This window comes from Gorilla gorilla, chromosome 3, assembly GCF_029281585.2.
Source record: "Gorilla gorilla gorilla isolate KB3781 chromosome 3, NHGRI_mGorGor1-v2.1_pri, whole genome shotgun sequence".
NCBI classification, from domain to species: Eukaryota; Metazoa; Chordata; class Mammalia; order Primates; family Hominidae; genus Gorilla; species Gorilla gorilla.
Window position 1 is genome coordinate 106,761,591 of NC_073227.2, and position 22,255 is coordinate 106,783,845.

Here is a 22,255-nt window from a genome sequence, read left to right on the forward strand (position 1 = left end):
TTAATAAATAGTGCTGGCAGAACTGGATAAACATATTCAGAAAATTGAAACTGGACCCCTTCCTTACACATTTTACAAAAATTAACTCAAGATGGATTAAAGACTTAAATGTAAAACCCAAAGCTAGAAAAACCATAGAAGAAAATGTAGGCAATATCATTCAGGACATAAGCAAGGGCAAAGATTTCATGACAAAATCACCAAAAGCAATTGTAACAAAAGCAAAAATTGATAAATGGGTTCTAATTAAACTAAAGAGCTTCTGCACAGCAAAAGAAACTATCATCAGATCAAACAGGCAACCTACAAAGTGGGATAAAAATTTTGCAATATATCCATCTCTCAAAGGTCTATCCAGAATCTACAGGGGACTTAAACAAATTTACAAGAAAAAAAAAACAACCCTATCAAAAAGTGGGCAAAGGACATGGACAGACACTTCTCAAAAGAAGACATTCATGTGGCCAACAAATATATAAAAAAACAGCTCAACATCATTGATCATTAGAGAAATGCAAATCAAAACCACAATGAGATACCATCTCATGCCAGTCAGAATGGCTACTATTAAAAAGTCAAGAAACAACACACGCTGGCAAGGCTGTGGAGAAATAGGAATGCTTTTACACTGTTGGTGGGAATGTAAATTAGTTCAACCATTGTGGAAGACAGTGTGGCGATTCCTGAAAGATCTAGAACCAGAAATATCATTTGACCCAGTAATCTGATTTCTGGGTATATACCCAAAGGAATATAAATCATTCAGTTACAAAGATACATGCACACGTATGTTCATTGCAGCATTATTCACAATAGCAAAGACACGGAATCAACCCAAATGCCCATCAATGATAAACTGGATAAAGGAAATGTGGCACATATACACCATGGAATACTATGTAGCCATAAAAATAAACGAGATCATTTCCTTCGCAGGGACATGAATGGAGCTGGAAGCCATTATCCTCAGCAAACTAATGCAGGAAGAGAAAATGAAACACCACATGTTCTCACTTATAAGTGTGAGCTAAATAATGAGAACACATGGACACAGGGAGGGGAACAACACGTACTGGGGCCTGTCATGGGGAGGGAGAGTAGCAGGAAAAATAGCTAATGCATGCTGGGCTTCATACCTAGATGATGGATTGATAGGTGCAGCAAACCACCATGGCACACATTTACCTATGTAACAAACCTGCACATCCTACACATGTGCCCTGGAACTTAAAATAAGGATAAAAATAAAAATTAAAATTTACACTGAAAAACCAACAAACAAAAACAGAAAGAAGCCAGAGGGAAAAAACACTTTACCTATAGAGGAGCAAAAATAAGAATTACATCTGACTTCTCAGAAGCCACGCAAGCAAGAAAAGACGAGGGTAAAATATTTAAAGTATGTATGTAGAAGGGGAAAATAAAACTACTAACAGATCCTGTGAAATCCTTCAAAAGTGTAAGAGGCTTTCTCAAACAAAAATTGAGGGAATTTGTTGCCAGTAGACCTGCCTTGCAACAAATATTGAAAGAATGTCTTCAGAGAGAAGAAAAATAATATAGGTCAAAAACTCAAATTTACATAAAGAAAGGAAAGAGATTAGAGAAGGAATAAAGGAATAGGTAAAGGTAAAGAAAAAAATCTTAATTTTTCTTATTCTTAATTGATCTCACAGATAACAGTTTGTTCAAAATAATAATAGAAATAATGTATTTGATGATCGATTATAGCTTACGTAGAAGTGAAATGAATGACAGTAAGGCGCTGGAGGGCATAATACAAAGGGCAGAAGGGAAGAATTAGAAATACTCGATTATTGTTACAAGGTACTTGTATTACCTGTGAAGCAGTATAGTTCACTTTCAAATGTATTTGAAAGTGGATTTGGATTAGCTGTAAATGGACATTGCATACTCTAGAGTAACTACTAAATAAAGTAAAATTGTGGTAGCAATGTCCATTTCATAGATGCCATAGGTATCAGTTGCCAAGCATTAGAAATTCTAAGATAAAATAGTTGAGAATTACATTACCTAACACATTTAAGAATTTATTTATTTATTTTTTTGAAAGAGTCTCACCATGTTGCTCTGGCTGGTCGAAAACTCCTGGCCTCAAGCAATCCTCCTGCCTTGGCCTCCCAAAGCTCTAGCATTACAGGCATTAGCTGACACACATAGCCCCAGTAAATGTTTTTATTTTAAAAAAATGCCACTATAAACATTCATGTGCTTGTCTCCCTGAGCACATGTGGATGGAATTATTTAATCACAGGTCTTCAAAGGCACCTCTCTCTCTCCTAAGCATTATATTTATTCCCCAAAGTGGTTGCGCCAATTTGCACTCCCACCAGCAGTTCTTGATACGATATTTGCTATTACTCTCCATCCTTATTGATACTTCTTACTGTCAAACTTTTAAATTTAGGGGTGTGAAATGCTGTGTCTCATTTAATTTGCCTCCCCCTAATTACTAATAAGGTTGATCATCTTTTCATGTGCTTCTCCTAAACTTCTTCTTTGAATTACCTGTTCATATCTTTATTTTTCCCATGTGTTTGTCTTTTTTTATTGATGTTTAAGAGTCCTTCATACATTCTAAATAATAATTATTTGTTGGTTCTGTGTGTTATGAATACCTTCTCTCAGTCTTTGGAACTCATCTTTTCACTTATTTATGTTGCATGTTAAACGTTTGTAACATAAACTGTCCTTATAAGCAGAAGCAAATTACTTGTAAATATATACTGATACGGTTTGACTTTGTATCACCACCCAAATCTTATCTCAAATTGTAATCCCCAGTTGTTGAGAGAGGGACCTGGTGGGAGGTGATTGGATCATGGGGGCAGTTTTCCCCATGCTGTTCTTGTGATCGTGAGAGAATTCTGAAGAGATCTGATGGTTTTTTAAGGGGCTCTTCCCCCTTTGCTTTGCTTTCTTCTCTCTCCTGCTGCCTTGTGAAGAAGGTTCTTGCTTCCCCTTCACCTTCCACCATGATTGTAAATTTCCTGAGGCCTCTGCAGCCATGGAGAACTGTGCGTCAGTTAACCTCTTTCCTTTATAAATTACCCAGTCTTGGGTATTTCTTTACAGCAGTGTGAAAATGGACTAATACACATACTGTATAAACCAGGTTCTTGAAAATACTCTTCCCTGAGTTTACTGGTTTTGTTATTGTTATTTAACTTATTTTCTTTAATAGAGTATATGTACATGGCACAAAATTCAAAATACACAAAATGATAAACATAAACAGTAAATCTTCCTCCTTCCTCCTTCCAAGAAACTCAGTTCCTCTCCCATGATACAAACAGTGGTGCTTTTTTTTTCTTTTTTGAATCTATGAAGATAAACCATGTATTGTAAACATTTATATATTTTGTTTTTCTACAACAATGGTAATATACTACACTATTATATTCCTTGAAGTTTTCTCCTAAAATGTGTATCTTAAAAATACATATATGTGTGTATCTCTAGATTATCTAGATTATCAGTATAATACATATAGAGTGAATTCTTTCTTTTTTACACCTACCTAAAATTTCACAAGCATGGGGGAATGTGTAGCCTAGTGAGAGAATATGTCAGCTCTGGAGCATGATTAAATGAATTTCAGTCCCAGCTCCTCTATTTATTAGAAGCAAGTTAGTTGTGCTCTCTATGTCTCAGTTTCCCCTTTTCTAAATGAAAATAATAATGGTTCCTATCTCACACAGTTGTTGTGGGAGTTAGATTATGTTAATATGTAAAGAGCCTAGTAAATACTTAGCACATAAACACACATACACAAACAAAAACATATTCTTATTCTCACAAACCAATTTTTATTTAACCAACCTGTATTAGAGTCTATTTCACAGCTTTCTTTTCTTTTCGTTAATATGCTAGTACCACACTTTTAATTAATATAGCTTTATGTAGCATATACATATTAATATGTGCCTAGCAAATCCTCCCTAAGTTTTCTATTTTTTTGTCAGGATTTTCTAGTCTATTGTTCCTTGATGATGTTTCCATGTGAATCTTAGAGTCAACTAGTCTAATTAAAAAGAATTCTGGGGGTTTTTTAATCTTAAATTTATGGATTAACTAGAGAAATGTCAGTTTTGTAATAGTAAGACTTCCTATCCAAGAACATAATATGTCTTACCATTTGTCAAAGTATTCTTTGTGTTCTTTAGTAATATTTTAACTTTTTAAATGTAGATCTTATAAATTTCTTGTTAACTTTATTCCTAGGTATTTCATCTTTTATTACTATTATAAAAGGGCATTTTGTTTCATTACAGCTTCTAACCCAGCACTCCCCAACATTTTTGGCACCAGGGACCGGATTCATGGAAGACAATTTTTCCACTGACCAAGGGCGGAGCAGGGAGGTGGCTTCAGGATGATTCAAGTGCATTACATTTAATTGTGCACATTATTTCTATTATTATTACATTGTAATATATAATGAAAGAATTACACAACTCACCATAATGTAATATCAGTGGAAGCCCTGAGCTTGTTTTCCTGCAACTAGTCAGTCCCATCTGGGGGTGATAGGAGACAGTGACAGATCATCAGGCATTAGATTCTTATAGGTAGCGTGCAACCAAGATCCCTTGCATGCACAGTTCACAATAGGGTTCCTGCTCCTGAGAATCTAATGCCGCTGCTGATCTGACAGGAAGCAGAGCTCAGGCGGTAATGCAAGCAACTGTAAATACAGAGGAGGATCGCTGGCTCGCCACCCCCACCGCACCACCCCCACCTCACGACCCTGCTCACCTCCTGCTGTGCAGCCCAGTTCCTGTACCAGTCTGTGGCCCCAGGGGTTGGGGACCCGTGTTCTAACTGACTGTGGTTTGTTCCTTGTTTTCCAAGTGTCATTTTTAAATCTCCAGATCTAATCCTCCGTGAAAATGTCTTGCTCCCATAATCCATCAAAATCATCTGAAGCTCTGAGTTCACCAGCAGGTATTAACCAAAAAACACTACAAATGTCTTTATGGTCATGAAGGTAACATTTACCTCGCATTTATTTTAGAGACTTAGAACATAAATTCAAGTTAAAGCGAGCTTTATTTAAGACCACCAATGGTTTCAGTGACTCATATGTTTCAATAATATATTTCTTTACTCATATTTCAATTTACCATAGTACCATGACATGAAATGAAAAAACCTGACCCTAGTCAACTTCAATGTGATATACGAACAGATGATATGGTTTTGGGTATACTAAGTATGGTGTACCCATCCTAACATGACCCCCAATAAGTCATGCATGCTTTTGCAAAGTCTCCTTCAACGTGGAGGAAACTGAGACTTGCTTTTTAGCCAACAGAATATGGCAAAGATAGTAGGATAGTCACTCTCTTGATTAGGTTATATTACGTGGCAAAGGCGATAGCATAGTCACTTCCGTGATTGTTACATTATATGAGACTTCATCCCAGAAGACTGGAGGACAAGATTTTCCTGCTGGTCTTGAGAAGTAACCTGCCATGTTGTAGGCGCACAAAGGGCAGCCTGTGGAAGATGAGAGTTACCCTGGCTAATTGCCAGCAACAAAATGAAGACTTCAGTTCTATAACCTCAGGAGCCTGCATTTTGCCAACAGTCACAGGAGCTTGAAAGAGGACCCTGAGCTCCAGAAGGAAATGCAGCCCAGCTGATCCTTTGATGTAATCTTGGGAAACTCTAAGCAGAGGAACTAGCTAAATTGTGCCTGAACTTCCAATCCACAGAAACAATGAGATAATAAATGTGTGTTGTTTTAAGCCAATAAGTTGTGCTAATTTGTTATAGCAGCAATAGAAAACTAATAAACTAAGTCAAATACTGTGCCTGCACGTTACAACTACAAACAGTAAATATCTCTTACCATTTAGTAAATTTATGGTGGAGTTTAGTCAGAGTGAAATATCAGCATTATATAGTTTAATTATCTCCCTAAATTTACAGTGCTGTCAGTAGGAAATTCCAGAATAACCCCAGACACTCCAAAGCTTAATATTTCAGCACAACTTTTTCATACAACATACTTCAAAATCTGAGCTAAATATTACTCATCAGCATTCAGAATTTGACTAAACTGAAATCTTTTATAAATGTAAGAGTCTATTTGAAAACAGAAAGTATTATATTAATTTATAACTGAAAAATGGGGGAAAAACAGAGATTTATTTTTAAATAATTGAAATCCTTCAATTATCTCTGCCTCTGCCTCGTCAGTTACCCCTAGGGTATGAATTTTAGTGCTTTTCTTTTTTTATGGTCAGAGATGCAACCACAGTAACCTACCCATAGTTATAACTATAACAACATTTCCATGGCAAACCCAGTTTTCTAGAATTTCACATAATACAGCTATTTGAACACTTACAACCCAGCATATGGGTTCACGCTTGACATTTAATGTCTCAGTCATAAAGCAAACTGTTCCAGCACTTTCAAAAAGAACATTAAGATGTTGGCTTACAAAATAAAATGCTGGCTAACCAAACTTTTTAAATGCATGCAGTCCTAGAATTTAAAAGTATTCTTTCCATTAAAAGTTATTTTCTTTTTCTTCTCTGATACATTGTAAAAAGCTATAAAATTAGTGTCTGACATGCCATTTGGATGTAAATCCAAATCCTCAATTACGCAAAGAAAGGGAGCATATTCAAAGTTAAGTTTTAGAGAGGTTTTGTGGGGTGTAGGCAAAGGTTTTCTAAAGAGGATGGAGATTTACAAGGTAACAAAGGCTTAAAGGAACTTCCCCCACTGAGGATCTCAGAGAGAAGCACAAACCGCTAATAATGGAAGCAAGGCCAGATTCTATTTGTAGAGTCCTCTACAAATAAATAGGGTTGTCTTGACTCTTCAAGTAAATTATATTTTTATCATTCGGTTTTTAAGTTTTTATGTCCTACACTGTTATCCCCAAACCTTCCAGAAACCCAGTATACAACAGCCTTATGTTAGCAGTTCTGTGATGAATTATTAAATAGAGTAAAATATATATTCTGGTGATGAGGTAGAGAGGAAAAGGAGACCTTCACCAAACTACCTTGTTTTAGACTAGCATGGTAATAACATGAAGAATAACGGCCAATATTTATATGACATACTATATGCAAAGCATTTTATATGGATACTAACTCAAACAAACTACTTTAAGTTGACTTCCCCAGAACCAGACCCTGAGGCAAGGATTTGTGTGAAAGTGATTTAAGAAAAAGTGTTTCCAGGAGGAGTGGGAGTGGTACGGTGGGACCAGAAAGTGAAGGAGGCCAAGCAAAGGTGTGAACCACTTCAGAGGGATGAGAACTCAATCCCACAGGAGCCCCAGTGTAAAACAAGCCTGAGTTATGTGCAACACATGTGCCTGATGCCTATGGAGCAAGGGAGGTGGAGTATTTATATTCCTAAAGTGGCAGTCATTCATTAAGGCTGGGGAAACAGGGGAGGGCACATAAATTCCCAGGTACTTTTAGATCTCGAGTCCAAAGCAGGATCTGAGAGAGGAGTTGACAAAAAAAGACACCAGATACCAGCTCGGGGGATGACAGCTCATCTGGGGCCTGTGTGCACAAAGATGGAAGAGAAATTGAACACGATATGAACAGGACATCTATTACATAACCCTCACAACAACCCTGTAAGGTAGCTATTTGTTTTATGCCCATTTTACAAGTGAAGAGACTGAAATGCAGAAAGATTAAACAAGATGCCCAAGATCCTATAGCTGATAAGTGTCAGAGTCAGGATTTGAAACCAGACTATCTGGCTCCAGAGTCTGCACACTCCTCCACCATATTATTAAATCAAGCACTAGAGCAGAGCATGCAGAGACCCAAGGAAGAACTAAAGCCATGGTTAGGAACCATACAACAGAGAACAGGCTAGAGCCAGGAATGATTTAAGATGCAGCCCAAATATACTAACGTGACCCTTGGTAGGAGAGAGTGTGTAATTAGATCTATTAAGTGGTTAGTGCCAATCCAGGTATTAGACATTTGGGTTACACATAATATTCACTTTCACTCTAAGCATGCAAGAGAGAGAAATTATTGTAGGCATGGAAGCAGCTGTAGAAAAAGGGAAAGAACAAAACAAAATTTTCTCTCCCTCTTCCTTTTCTTTCCCTAATTCCTACTTCCTTCTCTTCCACACACACAAACATACAATGCGCACGCACACACACACACACAAGTCTGAAAGCTTCTTTCAGTTTGTTTCTGATAATTTATTAAAAATAATTAGGAAAATTGGCAGAGACATTAAACTCAACACACCATGGCAAGGGACCGAGTCAGAGATTTTCCTGTAAGCTAAGCTTGCCTATAAAAATAGCTTGGATAAGAGATAGCTTTTTAATTAATTTTAAAAGCTAGTTGCAAAGGAGAGATCATGGCGGACGGGAGGCAGGACTGGACTGCAGCTCCCACTCGGACAGACAGAGCAGCGTGTGGAGGCTTGCATCGTGAACTTTTGCTCCAGAAGGACTGCAGGAATACATTAGGAATGCGGCGAGAACCCATGGACCCTCTGAAGGGTCCTGCAGGACCCAAGAGACACCCCAAATACTACGAGCGCCCAAACTGTGGAAGCGGGAAAGGGAGGTCGTCTGCCCCCAAACACACACCCCCACTGGGGAACCTGAAGGTCTAGATTATCCGAGAAGATTCTGACCTTACCTGGAGCTGAGTCAATTTAGAGAGCTGAGTGAAATACAGGGGTAGAGGAAGCAGCGGCAAAATCCCTCTGGACTCGCTGGGTCCCCTGCCAAGCCATTTCTGCCTGGCCTCACAGGGGTCCTTGAGGAGGGCTGCTGGAGGCACTGGGAAAGCTGCAGGGAGAAAAACTCCAGCTGAACTTTGTAACAATTTCAACTGATGGAGAAGTCTCTTGGCCAGAACTCAGGGGGAGGGCATGAATCCAGTGTGCAGACTCAACAGAGCGGGGAAGAAGGAGAGCCCTGTTTATTTTCACAGCTGGGAGGCGGGTAGCCTGGGGAAAGTACTCGGTCCTGCTTGCCCACTGCCTGGAGACAGCCTTGGTGCTGCTGCTGGGGGCACAATGGGAGTGAGACAAGCCGTTTGGGTTGTGTGGGAACTGAGTGAGGCCTGTGACTGCCAGCTTGCCCCCACTTCCCTGTCAAGCTGCGTGACACAGCAAAGGCAGACATAATCCTCCTAGGAACATAACTCTATTGACCTGGGAACCTCACCCCCACCCCCCCCACCCCCCCACACACAGCAGCCACAGCAAGACCCACCCAAGTAGAGTCTGAGCTCAGACAAGCCTAGCCCTGCCCCCACCTAATGGTCCTTCCCAACCCATCCTGATAACTGAAGACAAAGGGCATATACCCTTGGGAGTTCCAAGGCCCCACCCACTGCCTGTTCCTTCCCATACTACCACAGCTGATGCTCTCTTGAAAGCACCACCTCCCGGCAGGAGGCCAACCAGCACAAAAATAGTGCATTAATCAATCAAAGCTAAGGACCCTCACAGAGTCCTTTTCACCAGTCTGCCACCTCCACTGGAGCAGGTACTGGTATCCACAGCTAAGAGACCCACAGATGGTTCACATCACAGGACTCTGTGCAGACAACCCACAGTACCAGCCCAGAGCCTGTTAGACTTGCTGGGTGGCTAGATTCAGAAGAGAGATAACAATCACTACAGCTCAGCTTTCAGGAAGCCACATCCCTAGGAAAAGAGGGACAGTACTACATCAAGGAAACACCCTTTTGAACAAAAGGAACTGAACAACAGCCTTCAGCTCTAGACCTTCCCTCTGACAGAGCCTACCCAAATGAGAAGGCACCAGAAAACCAACTCTGGTAATATGACAAAACAAGGTTCTTTAACATCCCCTAAAAATCACAATAGCTCTCCAGCAATGGATCCAAACCAGGAAGAAATCCCTGATCTACCTGAAAAAGAATTCAGAAGGATAGTTATTAAGCTAATCGGGAAGGCACCTGAGAAAGGCGAAGCCCAGTGTAAGGAAATCAAAAATATGATACAAAAAGTGAACGGAGAAATATTCAGTGAAATAGACAGCATAAATAAAAAACAATCAAAACTTCGGGAAACAATGGACACACTTATAGAAATGCAAAATGCTCTGGAAAGTGTCAGCAATAAACTCAAACAAGCAGAAGAGCTTCAGAGACTCAAACAAGCAGAAAAGCTTCAGAAGACAAGGTTTTCAAATTAACCCAATCCAGCAAAGACAAAAAAGAGTAAGAAAATATGAACAAAGCCTCCAAGAAGTCTGGAATTATGTTAAATGGCCAAACCTAAGAATAATGGTGTTCCTGAGGAAGAAAAGAAATCTAAACATTTGGCAACTATATTTGGGGGATTAATCAAGAAAAATTTCTCTGGCCTTGCTAGAGAACTAGACATCCAAATACAAGAAGCTCAAAGAACACCTGGGAAATTCATTGCAAAAAGGTTATCACCTAGGCACATTGTCATCAGGTTATCTGAAGTCAAGACAAAGAAAAAAAATCTTAAGAGATGTAAGGCAAAAATACCAGGTAATCTATAAAGGAAAACCTATCAAATTAACAGCAGATTTCTCAACAGAAACCCTACAGGCTAGAAGGGATTCGGACCCTATCTTCAGCCTCCTCAAACAAAACAATTATCAGCCAAGAATTTTTGTACCCAGTGAAACTAAGCTTCATAAGTGAAGGAAAAATACAGTATTTTTCATACAAACAAACGCTGAAGGAATTCACCACTACCAAACCAGCACTACAAGAATTGCTAAAAGGAGCTCTAAATCTTGAAACATATCCTAGAAACACATCAAAATAGAACCTCTTTAATGCATACATCTCACAGGACCTACAACAAAAATACAACAACAACAAAAAAAAAACAAGGTATACAGGCAACAAATAGCATGGAACAAATGCTATTTGTTCCATGGTATACAGGCAACAAATGAATGGAACAGTACCTCACAACTCAATACTAACGTTGAATGTAAATAGCCTAAATGCACGACTTAAAAGACACTGAATTGCAGAATGGATAAGAATTCACCAGCCAACTAGAGACACACCTTCAAGAGACACAAACTTCAAGAGACACACCTAACACATAAGGACTCACATAAATTTAAGGTAAAGGGATGGAAAAAGACATTCCATGCAAATGAACACCAAAAGTGAGCAGGGGTAGCTATTCTTATATCAGACAAAACAAACTTTAAAGCAACAGCAGTTTAAAAAGACAAAGAGGGTCATTATATAATGATAAAAGGCCTTGTCCAATAGGAAAATATCACAACCCTAAATATAAATGCACCTAACACTAGAGCTCCCAAATTTATAAGACAATTACTAATAGACCTAAGAAATAAGATAGACAGCAACACAATAATAGTGGGGGACTTCAATACTCCATTGATAGCACTAGGCAGGACATCAAGACAGAAAGGCAACAAAGAAACAATGGATTTAAACTATGCACTGGAACAAATAGACTTAACAGATATTTACAGGACATTCTACCCAACAAATGCAGAATATACATTCTATTCAACAACACATGGAACTTTCTCCAAGATAGAATATATGATAGGCCACAAAATGAGCCTCAATAAATTCAAGAAAATTGAAATTGTATCAAGCACTCTCTCAGACCAGAGTGGAATAAAACTGGAAATCAACTCCAAAAGGAACCTTCAAAACCAGGCAAATATATGGAAATTAAATAACCTGCTCCTGTATGATCATTGGGTCAAAACTGAAATCAAGATGGAAATTTAAAAATTCTTCACACTGAATGACAATAGTGACACAACCTATCAAAACCTCTGGGATACAGCAAAGGCAACACTAAGAGGAAAGTTCATAGCCCTAAATGCCTACATAAAAATGTCTGAAAAAGCACAAACAGGCAATCTAAGGTCACACCTCAAGGAACTAGAGAAACAAGAACAAACCAAACTGAAACCCAGCAGAAGAAAGGAAATAACCAAGATTCAGAGCAGAACTAAATGAAATTGAAACAACAACAACAAAAAAGATAAGTAAAACAAAAACCTGGTTATTTGAAAAGGTAAATAACATTGATAGACCATTAGCAAGATTAACCAAGAAAAGAGGAAAGAAAATCCAGATAAGCTCAATTAGAAATGAAATGGGAGATACTACAACTGACACCACAGAAATACAAAAGATCATTCAAAGCTACTATGAACACCTTTATGCACATAAACTAGAAAACCTAAAAGAGATGGATAAATTCCTAGAAAAAAACAACCCTCCTAGTTTAAATCAGGAAGAATTAGACACTCTGAACAGACCAATAACAAACAGCAATATTGAAATGGTAATAAAAAAATTACCAACAATAAAAAGTCTGGAACCAGATGGATTCACAGCAGAATTCTACCAGACATTCAAAGAAGAATTGATACCAATTCGATTGACACTATTCCACAAGATATAGAAAAAGGGAATCCTCCCTAAATCATTCTATGAAGCCAGTATCACTCTAATACCAAAACCAGGAAAGGACATAACCAAAAAAGACAACTACAGACCAATATCCCTGATGAACATAGATGCTAAAATCCCTAACAAAATACTAGCTAACTGAATCCAACAACATATCCAAAAGACAATCTACCATGATCAAGTGGGTTTCATACCAGGGATGCAGGGATGGTTTAACATACATAAGTCAATAAATGTGATACACCACATAAACAGAATCAAAAACAAAAATCACACAATCATCTCAATAGATGCAGCAAAAGCATTTGACAAAATCTAGCATCCCTTTATGATTAAAACTCTCAGCAAAATTGGCATACAAAGGACATACTTCAATGTAATAAAAGCCATCTATGACAAACCCACAGCCAACAGATACTGAATGGGGAAAAGTTAAAAGCATTCCGTCTGAGAACTGGAGCTAGACAAGGATGCCCACTCTCACTACTCCTTTTCAACATAGTACTGGAAGTCCTAGCCAGAGCAACCAGACAAGAGAAAGAAATAAAGGGCATCCAAATTGGTAAAAAGGAAGTCAAACTGTCACTGTTTGCTGATGATGTGATTGTTTACCTAGAAAACCCTAAAGACTCCTCCAGAAAGCTCCTAGAACTCATAAAAGAATTCTGCAAAGTTTCCGGATACAAAAATCAACATACACAAATCAATAGCTCTTCTATACACCAATAGCAACCAAGCTGAGAATCAAATCAAGAATTCAACCTTTTTACAATAGCTGCAAAACAAAATAAAATAATTACGAATATACCTAACCAAGGAGGTAAAAGACCTCTACAAAGAAAACTACAAAACGTTGCTGAAAGAAATCATAGATGACACAAACAAATGGAAACACATCCCATGCTCATGGATAGGTAGAATCAATATTGTGAAAATGACCATACTGCCAAAAGTAATCTACAAATTCAATGCAATTCCCATCAAAATACCACCATCATTCTTCACAGAATTAGAAAAAAAAAATCCTAAAATCCATATGGAACCAAAAAAGAGCCTACATAGCCAAAGCAAGACTCAGCAGAAAGAACAAATCTGGGCTGGGAGCGGTGGCTCACACCTGTAATCCTAGCACTTTGGGAGGCTGAGATTGGAGGATCACCTGAGGTCAGGAGTTTGAGACCAGCCTGACCAATATGGAGAAAACTCATCTCTACTAAAAAATACAAAATTAGGCCAGGTGCGGTGGCTCATGCCTGTAATTCCAGCACTTTGGGAGGCCAAGGCAGGCAGATCACCTGAGGTCAGGAGTTCAGGACCAGCCTGGCCAACATGGTGAAACTCCGTCTCCACTAAAAAAATACAAAAATTAGCCAGGCATGGTGGCATATGCCTGTAATCCCAGCTACTTAGGAAGCTGAGGCAGGAGAATTGCTTGAGCCTGGGAGGTGGAGGTTGCAGTGAGCCAAGATTGCACCACTGCACTCCAGCCTGGGTGACAGAGCAAGACTCTGTCTCAAAAAAAAAAAAACTAGCCGGGCGTGGTGGCACATGCCTGTAATCCAGCTACTCGGGAGGCCGAGGCAGGAGAATCGCTTGAACCCAGGAGGCAAGGGTTTTGGTGAGCTGAGATCATGCCATTGCACTCCAGCCTGGGCAACAAGAGCGAAACTCCATCTCAAAAAAAAAAAAAAAGAACAAATCTGGACGCATCAGATGACCTGATTTCAAACTGTGCTATAAGGCCATAGTCATCAAAACAGCATGGTGCTGGTATAAATATAGGCATATAGACCAATGTAATAGAATAGAAAACCCAGAAATAAACGCAAATACTTACAGCCAACTGATCTTCAATAAAGCAAACAAAAACATAAAGAAGGGAAAGGACACCCTATTCAACAAATGGTGCTGGGATAATTGGCAAGCCACATGTAAGAGAATGAAACTGGATCCTCATCTCTCACCTTATACAAAAATCAACTCAAGATGGATCAAGGACTTAAATCCAAGACCTGAAACTAGAAATTCTAGAAGATGGCTTTGGAAAAACCCTTCTAGACATTGGCTCAGGCAAGGATTTCATGACCACAAACCCAGAAGTAAATGCAATAAAAAACAAAGATAAATAGCTGGAACTTAAACTAAAGAGCTTTTACACAGCAGAAGGAACAGTCAGCAGAGTGAATAGACAACCCACAGAATGGGAGAAAAATCACAATCTATACATCTGACAAAGGACTAATACCCAGAGTCTACAATGAACTCAAACAAATTAGCAAGAAAAAAAATAAACAAGGCCATAAAAAAGTGGGCTAAGGCCATGAATAGACAATTCTCAAAAGAGGATATACAAATGGACAACAAACATATGAAAAAATGCTCAACATCACTAGTGATCAGGGAAATTCAAGTCAAAACTGCAATGCAATACCACCTTACTCTTGCAAGAACGGCTATAATCAAAAAATAATAGATGTTGGCGTGGATGCAGTGAACAGGGAACACTTCTACGCTGCTGGTGGGAATGTAAACTAGTAAAACCACTATGAAAAAAAGTGTAGAGATTCCTTAAAGAACTAAAAGTAGAACTACCATTTGATCCAAGGAATCCCACTACTGGGTATCTCTCCAGAGGAAAAGAAGTCACTAAAAAGATACTTGCACACACATGTTTATAGCAGCATAATTTGCAATTGCAAAAATGTGGAACCAACCCAAATGCCCATCAATCAAAGAATGGATAAAGAAACTGTGAGATATGTATATATAGATAGGTATATGATGGAATACTACTCAGCCATAAAAAGGAATGAATTAATGGCATTCGCAGTGACCTGGATGAGATTGGAGACTATTATTCTAAATGAAGTAACTCAGGAATGGAAAACCAAACATCATATGTTCTCACTTATATGTGGGAGCTAAGCTATGAGGATGCAAAGGCATAAGAATGACACAATGGACTCTGGGGACTCAGGCAGAAAGGGTGGGAAGGGGGTGAGGGATAAAAGATCACAAATTGGGTGGAGTGTATACTGCTCGGGTGATGGGTGCACCAAAATCTCACAAATCATCACCGAAGAACTTACTCATGTAACCAAACACCACCTGTTCCCCAATAACTTATGGAAATAAAAAATTTAATTAAAAAATAAACTTCTAAGAAAAAAATCTTAAAAAAAAGCTAGTTGTTTCAACTTCAAAACAGAATTTGAGATTCCCTGGGAAAGTCTGTGTTCCATAAAATAAATATTTTTGTCAATCAAGTTACCACTAAATCTATCATTAAATCTTTGTTCATTTGAATATAGCAGATTTTAAATTTTTAAAGAGTCTTCTATGGGTTTCAGCAACTGGGCAGACTGAGATGTTCAGACTCCCCTCAATTAGCAACACATAGAAGTGATGGCTAAAATATAACCCCCAAATAAACTTAACTACATAGTTGGGTATTGATAAAACATTAGAAAGGTACATCTTAAGTGCCAGACATGAAACAGGGACTCAAAGCCAGAGATGTGCCTGAAGAAGCCAATGCCTTGGTTCTGGAAGGCAGGGCCAGGAGAGAAGGCATAGAAAACCAAGTCCAGGAACACACTTTCTCCTTTACAAGAGACCCAGAGGGAAGGGTAGAATGATTCCCACATACATGGGAACTGGATATGTGACAGAGATCACCTGTCACATGTAAAAATCAGAAGAAAAAGGATGGAACCACCAATGAATGCCAATAGTGTAATGCTGGGAACAGGCCCCCAAATCTGGCCATAAACTGGCCCCAAAACTGGCCATAAACAAAATATCTGCAGCACTGTGACATGCTCATGATGGCCATGACGCCCACGCTGGAAGGTTGTCAGTTTACCAGAATAAAGGCAAGGAACACCTGGCCCACCCAAGGCAGAAAACCACTTAAGGCATTCTTAAACCACAAACAATAGCATGAGTGATGGGTTCCTTAAGGACATGTTCCTGCTGCAGTTAACTAGCCAGAGCCCATCCCTTTATTTTGGCCCATCTCTTTGTTTCCTGTAAGGAATACTTTTAGTTAATCTATAATCTATAGAAACAATGCTTATCACTGGCTTACTGTCAATAAATATGTGAGTAAATCTCTGTTCAGGGCTCTCAGCTCTGAAGGCTGTGAGACCCCTGATTTCCCTCTCCACATGCTATATTTCTGTGTGTGTGTCTTTAATTCCTCTAGCACCGCTGGGTTAGGGTCTCCATGACCGAGCTGGTCTTGGCAAGTGATGCCCATACGTGGGGCTCGAATCCAGGTCGAAGGGTCACCAGAGCAATGGTTGGAGAACGTGGAACAAAGCTGGAGGACATCTGAGTACTCTTTTTTTTTTTTAAATATTTAAAGAGGTTTATTCTGAGCCAAATATGAGTGACCAAGGCCTGTGATAAAGCCCAAGGAGGTCCTGAGAAACTGTGCCCAAGGCGGTTGGTTTACAGCTTGGTTTTATACATTTTAGGAGGACAGAAGTTACAGGCAGACATCAATCCAGAAAGGCGGGACAACTTGAAGTGGATGAGGAAGGCACAGGGTCTGGAGGGGCTCCAAGTCACAGGTGGAGTCAAAGATTTTCTGATTGGCAGTTAGTTGAAATCATTAAGTTATTATCTAAAGACCTGGAATCTGTAATTCCAGAACTTTGGGAGGCCAAGGTGGGTGGATCACTTCACCTGAGTACTCTTCAGCAATCCCCATGGTGAGTAAGAAGGGGAGCTTGGAAGCATCAGGGTAACAATGGGACAACTGTGGGCTCTGGTTCATTCCATCTTGGAACCTTTTCACACTGATCATGAGGAGGAAGGAGAGTATAATGAAGTAACAGAAGAAGTAACAGAGCAGATTTGTTTACCAGCTAAAGCTAAAGCGGCAAAGGAAGAAGAGGTTCATCCCTACCCTTCTGCACCCCCTCATCATTTTGAAGAAAAAGAGTGGCCTGACCCTCCAGATCTTTCTTTTCTGGAGGACACTGGGCAAAAAGTAGTTGCCCCAGTGACTGTTCGAGCAGCACCTTGAGTGGCCACTCTCAGTTCTATTCAGGCAGGAATTCAGCAAGCTAGATGAAAGGATGATTTAGAGGCTTGGCAGTTCCCTGTTAGCATACACCCCCCAAATCAACACGGAAATATAGCTACATTTGAGCCTTTTCCTTTTAAATTCGGGAAATGCCATGCAGGGCCCATCCTGGGCCCCGTTCCAAACCGGGGCATTTCCAGCTCAGGCCACTCCCTCACCCCTATACAATATTTGTCCCCCACCACAGCCAGTAGTACCGCAGTAGATTGATGCTGCACAAAAGCTACGAGTCTTCTGCCTAGGGAACCCCCACAAAGGGTCCCAACAGGGGTCTATGGACCCTTGCCAGCGGGGATGATAGGATTACTTCTAGGAAGGTCTAGTTTAAATTTAAAAGGGGTACAAGTACAAAGAGGAGTCATTGATTCACATTACAATGGGGATATTCAAATTGTTATATCTACTTCTGTTCCCTGGAAAACAGAGCCAGGAGAACCTATAGCACAGCTCCTGATTGTGCTGTATGTGGAAATGGGGAAAAGTGAAATTAAATGAACAGGAGGATTTGGAAGCACAAATCAATAAGGCAAAGCGGCTTATTGGGTGAATCAAATTACTGATAAACATCCTACCTGTGAAATAACTATTCAAGGAAAGAAATTTGAAGGTTTGGTAGATACAGAAGCAGACACTTCAATCATTTCTCTACAGCACCGGCCGTCCACTCAACCCGCTCAATTTAATGTAGCTGGAGTTGGTAAAGCCCTTGAAGTATATCAAAGTAGTTATATTTTGCACTGTGAAGGGCCTGATGGACAACCTGGGAATATTCAACCAATTATAACTTCTGTACCTATAAATTTATGGGGAAGAGATTTATTACAACAATGGGGAGCACAAGTTCTAATTCCAGAACAGTTATATAGCCCTCAAAGTCAACATATGATGCATGAAATGGAATATGTCCCTGGTATGGGACTAGGAAAAAATTTGCAAGGTTTGAAGGAACTGCTTCAAGCAGAAAGACAAAGTTCCTGCCAAGGTTTAGGATATCATTTTTGATGGCAGCCATTGTTAAGCCTCCAGAACCTATACCTTTAAAATGGTTAACAGATAAGCCAATTTGGATAGAACAATGGCCACTAAGTAAAGAGAAACTGGAGACTTTGAAGGAATTAGTTAATGAACAATTAGAAAAAGGACACATAGCTCCAATATTTTCCCCTTGGAATTCTCCAGTTTTCGTAATTAAGAAAAAATCAGGTAAATGGAGAATGTTAACTGACTCAAGAGGCATTAATTCAGTTATACAACCTATGGGGACATTACAGCCAGAATTGCCTTCTCCTTCTATGATTCCAAAAAATTGGCCTTTAAAAGTCACGGATTTAAAAGATTGTTTCTTTACTATCCACTTAGCTGAGCAAGACTGTGAATGGTTTGCATTTACAATTCCTGCAGTAAACAACCTGCAGCCTGTTAAGTGTTATCACTGGAAAGTGTTGCCATAAGGCATATTAAACAGTTCAACAATTTGCCAGACTTATGTAGGGCAAGCAATTGAACCTACTCGTAAAAAATTTTCACAGTGTTACATTATTCATTATATGGATGATATACTTTGTGCTGCCCCCACTCAAGAAATATTACTCCAATGTTATGATCACTTGCAAAATTCAATTTCTCGTGCTGGTTTAATTATAGCTCCTGACAAAATTCAGACTGCTACTCCTTACTCCTACTTGGGGACCTTAGTAAATGACATTACCATGGTGCCACACAAAGTAGCCATATGTAGGGATTGATTGGAAACATTAAATGACTTTCAAAAATTACTAGGGGACATTAATTGGATATGACCTGCTCTAGGCATTCCTACCTATGCCATGAGTAATCTATTTTCTATCCTTAGAGGAGATCCTAGTCTCCCTAGCCTTGGCAATTAACAAAAGAAGCTCAGGCAGAGCTGCAGCTAATCAAAAAGCAAGTCCATAAAGCTCAAATAAATTGAATAGATCCAGAGAAGACTCTAGATTTGCTAATTTTTCCAACTCAGCATTCACCTACTAGTATTATTGTTCAAGAGCAGATCTTGTAGAGTGGCTTTTTCTTCCACATACTAATTCATGGACTCTAACTCTTTATTTGGATCAAACTGTGACTACGATAGGAAATGGGAGAACTCAGATTGTTAAATTGGATGGATATGATCCTGGAAAAATTATTGTCCCTCATGAAGGCACAAATACAGCAAGCTTTTATAAATAGTCTTACTCAGTAAACCCATTTAGCTGACTTTGTGGGTATTCTCGATAACCATTTTCTTAAAATGAAACTGTTTCCATTTTTTGAAATTAACTAATTGGATTTTCCCTAAAATAACTAATTTAAACCAACTGAAGGTGCTAAGAATGTTTTTACAGATGGGTCTAGTAATGGTAAAGCTTCTTATTCTGGATCAAAAGGTAAAGTTTTCCAGATGCTCTGTACTTCAGCTTAGCTGTAATTGAGGTATTCACTGCTTTTGATATGCCTATTAATGTGATTTCTGATTCTTCACGCGTGGTTCATTCCACACAATTAATTGAAAATGCTCAGTTATGATTTCATACAGATGAACAACTGATGACTTTCTTTACCCAATTGCAAACAGCAATTAAGAGTAGAATGCACCCTTTTTGCTGGGTGCAGTGGCTCGCGCCTGTAATCCCAGCACTTTGGGATGCCGAGGCAGGCGGATCACGAGGTCAGGAGATCAAGACCATCCTGGCTAACATGGCGAAACCCCATCTCTACGAAAGTACAAAAAATTAGCCAGGCGTGGTGGCGGGCACCTCTAGTCCCAGCTCCTCAGGAGGCTGAGGCAGGAGAGTGGCGTGAACCCAGGAGGTGGCGCTTGCAGTGAGCCAAGATCACACCACTGCACTCCAGGCTGGGCAACAGAGCGAGACTCTGTCTTAAAAAAAAAAAAAAAATGAATGCACCCTTTTTACATCACTCACATTAGGGCTCATACACCTCTTCCGGGACTTTTGACTGCAGGGAATCAAATGGCTAATCGCCTAGTTGCTAATGCAATATCTAATGCTAGACCCTTTCACAATTTAACCCACGTTAATGTCTCTGGTCTCAAACACAGATACAGCATTATCTGGAAAGAAGCTAAAGCTATTATCCAGCGATGCCCAACTTGTGAAATGGTACATTCCTCATCTTTTACAGGAGGAGTTAATCCTTGAGGATTGGAATCTAATTCTCTTTGGCAAATGGATGTCACACATGTTCCCTCGTTTGGGAGACTAGCTTATGTACACGTATGTGTGGACACCTTTTCTCACTTTGTCTGGACTACATGCCAATCAGGAGAGTCTTCTGCCTGTGTTAAATGTCACCTTTTGCTGTGTTTGGTGGTGATGGGCATTCCAGCTTCTATTAAAACAGATAATGCCCCAGGCTATACTAGCCAAGCTCTAGCTACATTTTTCTCTGTACAGAATATTAAACACATTACTGGTATCACATATAATTCTCAAGGACAAGCCATAGTGGAAAGAATGAATCTCTTCCTGAAACAGCAGTTACAAAAACAAAAAAGGGGGAGAAACAGTGACTATGGGACACCCCAAATGCAACTGAATCTAGCATTAATAACTTTAAATTTTTTGAGCCTGCCTAAAGGCAAGATGCTATCAGCAGCTGAACAGCATCTACAGAAACCAGCTGCAAAGACAGAGGCAGAACAACCCATTTGGTGGAGAGATCCAATAACAAAAAGTTGGGAAATAGGTAAAATAATAACTTGGGGTAGAGTTTATGCTTGTGTTTCTCCAGGACCAAATCAACAGCCAATTTGGATATCATCAGGACACCTGAAACCTTATCATGAGCCAGATGCCGAGGAAGAGATTCTGGGAGGATCCCGAGGACCCCCCGGTTACAGCCATGTTGAGACTGACACTGAGAAGGACCCCAGCTGTCACGAGCAACACCTGTCGAACACAGCCACCTACCTGGGGACAGATCAAGAAGCTGTCACAGATGGCGGAAGAAAACCTGAGGAAAGCGGGACAACCAGTCACAATGAGTAACTTAATGGTAGCTATGATAGCGGTGATCACCATTGCCATGAGTATTCCTTCAACAAGGGCTGACACAGAGAATAATTATACTTATTGGGCATATTTATCAATCTTGGCTGGCAATGATGCCTGGATGTAATCACTTTATGACAGTTACACATGCTTTCTGGTCTCAGTATTTACCATAATAAATCTACTCCTATAATTGAGGCATACCGCCCTCAAAAACCTATTTGTAAACAGGATTGGACCCAGTTAGAAATAATGAATGTACTTGTTTGGGAAGATTGAATTGCAGAACAGGCAGAGGTGCTGTGCAACGATTCCTATGGAATCATTATTGATTGGTACCCTAAGGGGACATTAGCTTAAATAGCACCTCTCAGTCTGCGTGCCACGGCCACACTATGTTCAGCTGGTCTGAACAAAATGGTCAGATGGTAGAAATGGTAGGAAGTACAGCAAGAGTTCCTATTATCTGGAAACATAGCAGTATAGTGACACCTCAACCTCAAATGATATGGCCCGTTGTAGGCCACATGCTATATTTCTGTGTGTGTGTCTTTAATTTCTCTAGCGCCGCTGGGTTAGGGTCTCCACAACCGAGCTTGTCTTGGCAGTGTAATTGATTAACTAAAAAAAAATAAACTTAGATCTCTATCTCATACCAT

At 39.6% G+C, this 22,255-nt stretch overlaps 1 protein-coding gene across 25 annotated transcripts in view; it reads right to left on the minus strand.

Moving 5' to 3' along the window:
- The window catches only part of MAPK10 (mitogen-activated protein kinase 10), a 580,277-nt gene that overhangs the window by 430,700 nt on the left and 127,322 nt on the right, over positions 1-22,255 (minus strand). For 4 of the 25 annotated variants that reach the window (XM_055384576.2, XM_055384597.2, XM_055384591.2 and 1 more), the window contains exon 1: positions 8,679-8,859. The exons of 7 other annotated variants lie outside the window; for them this stretch is intronic. The gene's annotated coding sequence lies outside the window, so the exon portion shown is untranslated. 14 more of the 25 variants (XM_055384590.2, XM_055384600.2, XM_055384601.2 and 11 more) reach the window with 12 other exon arrangements.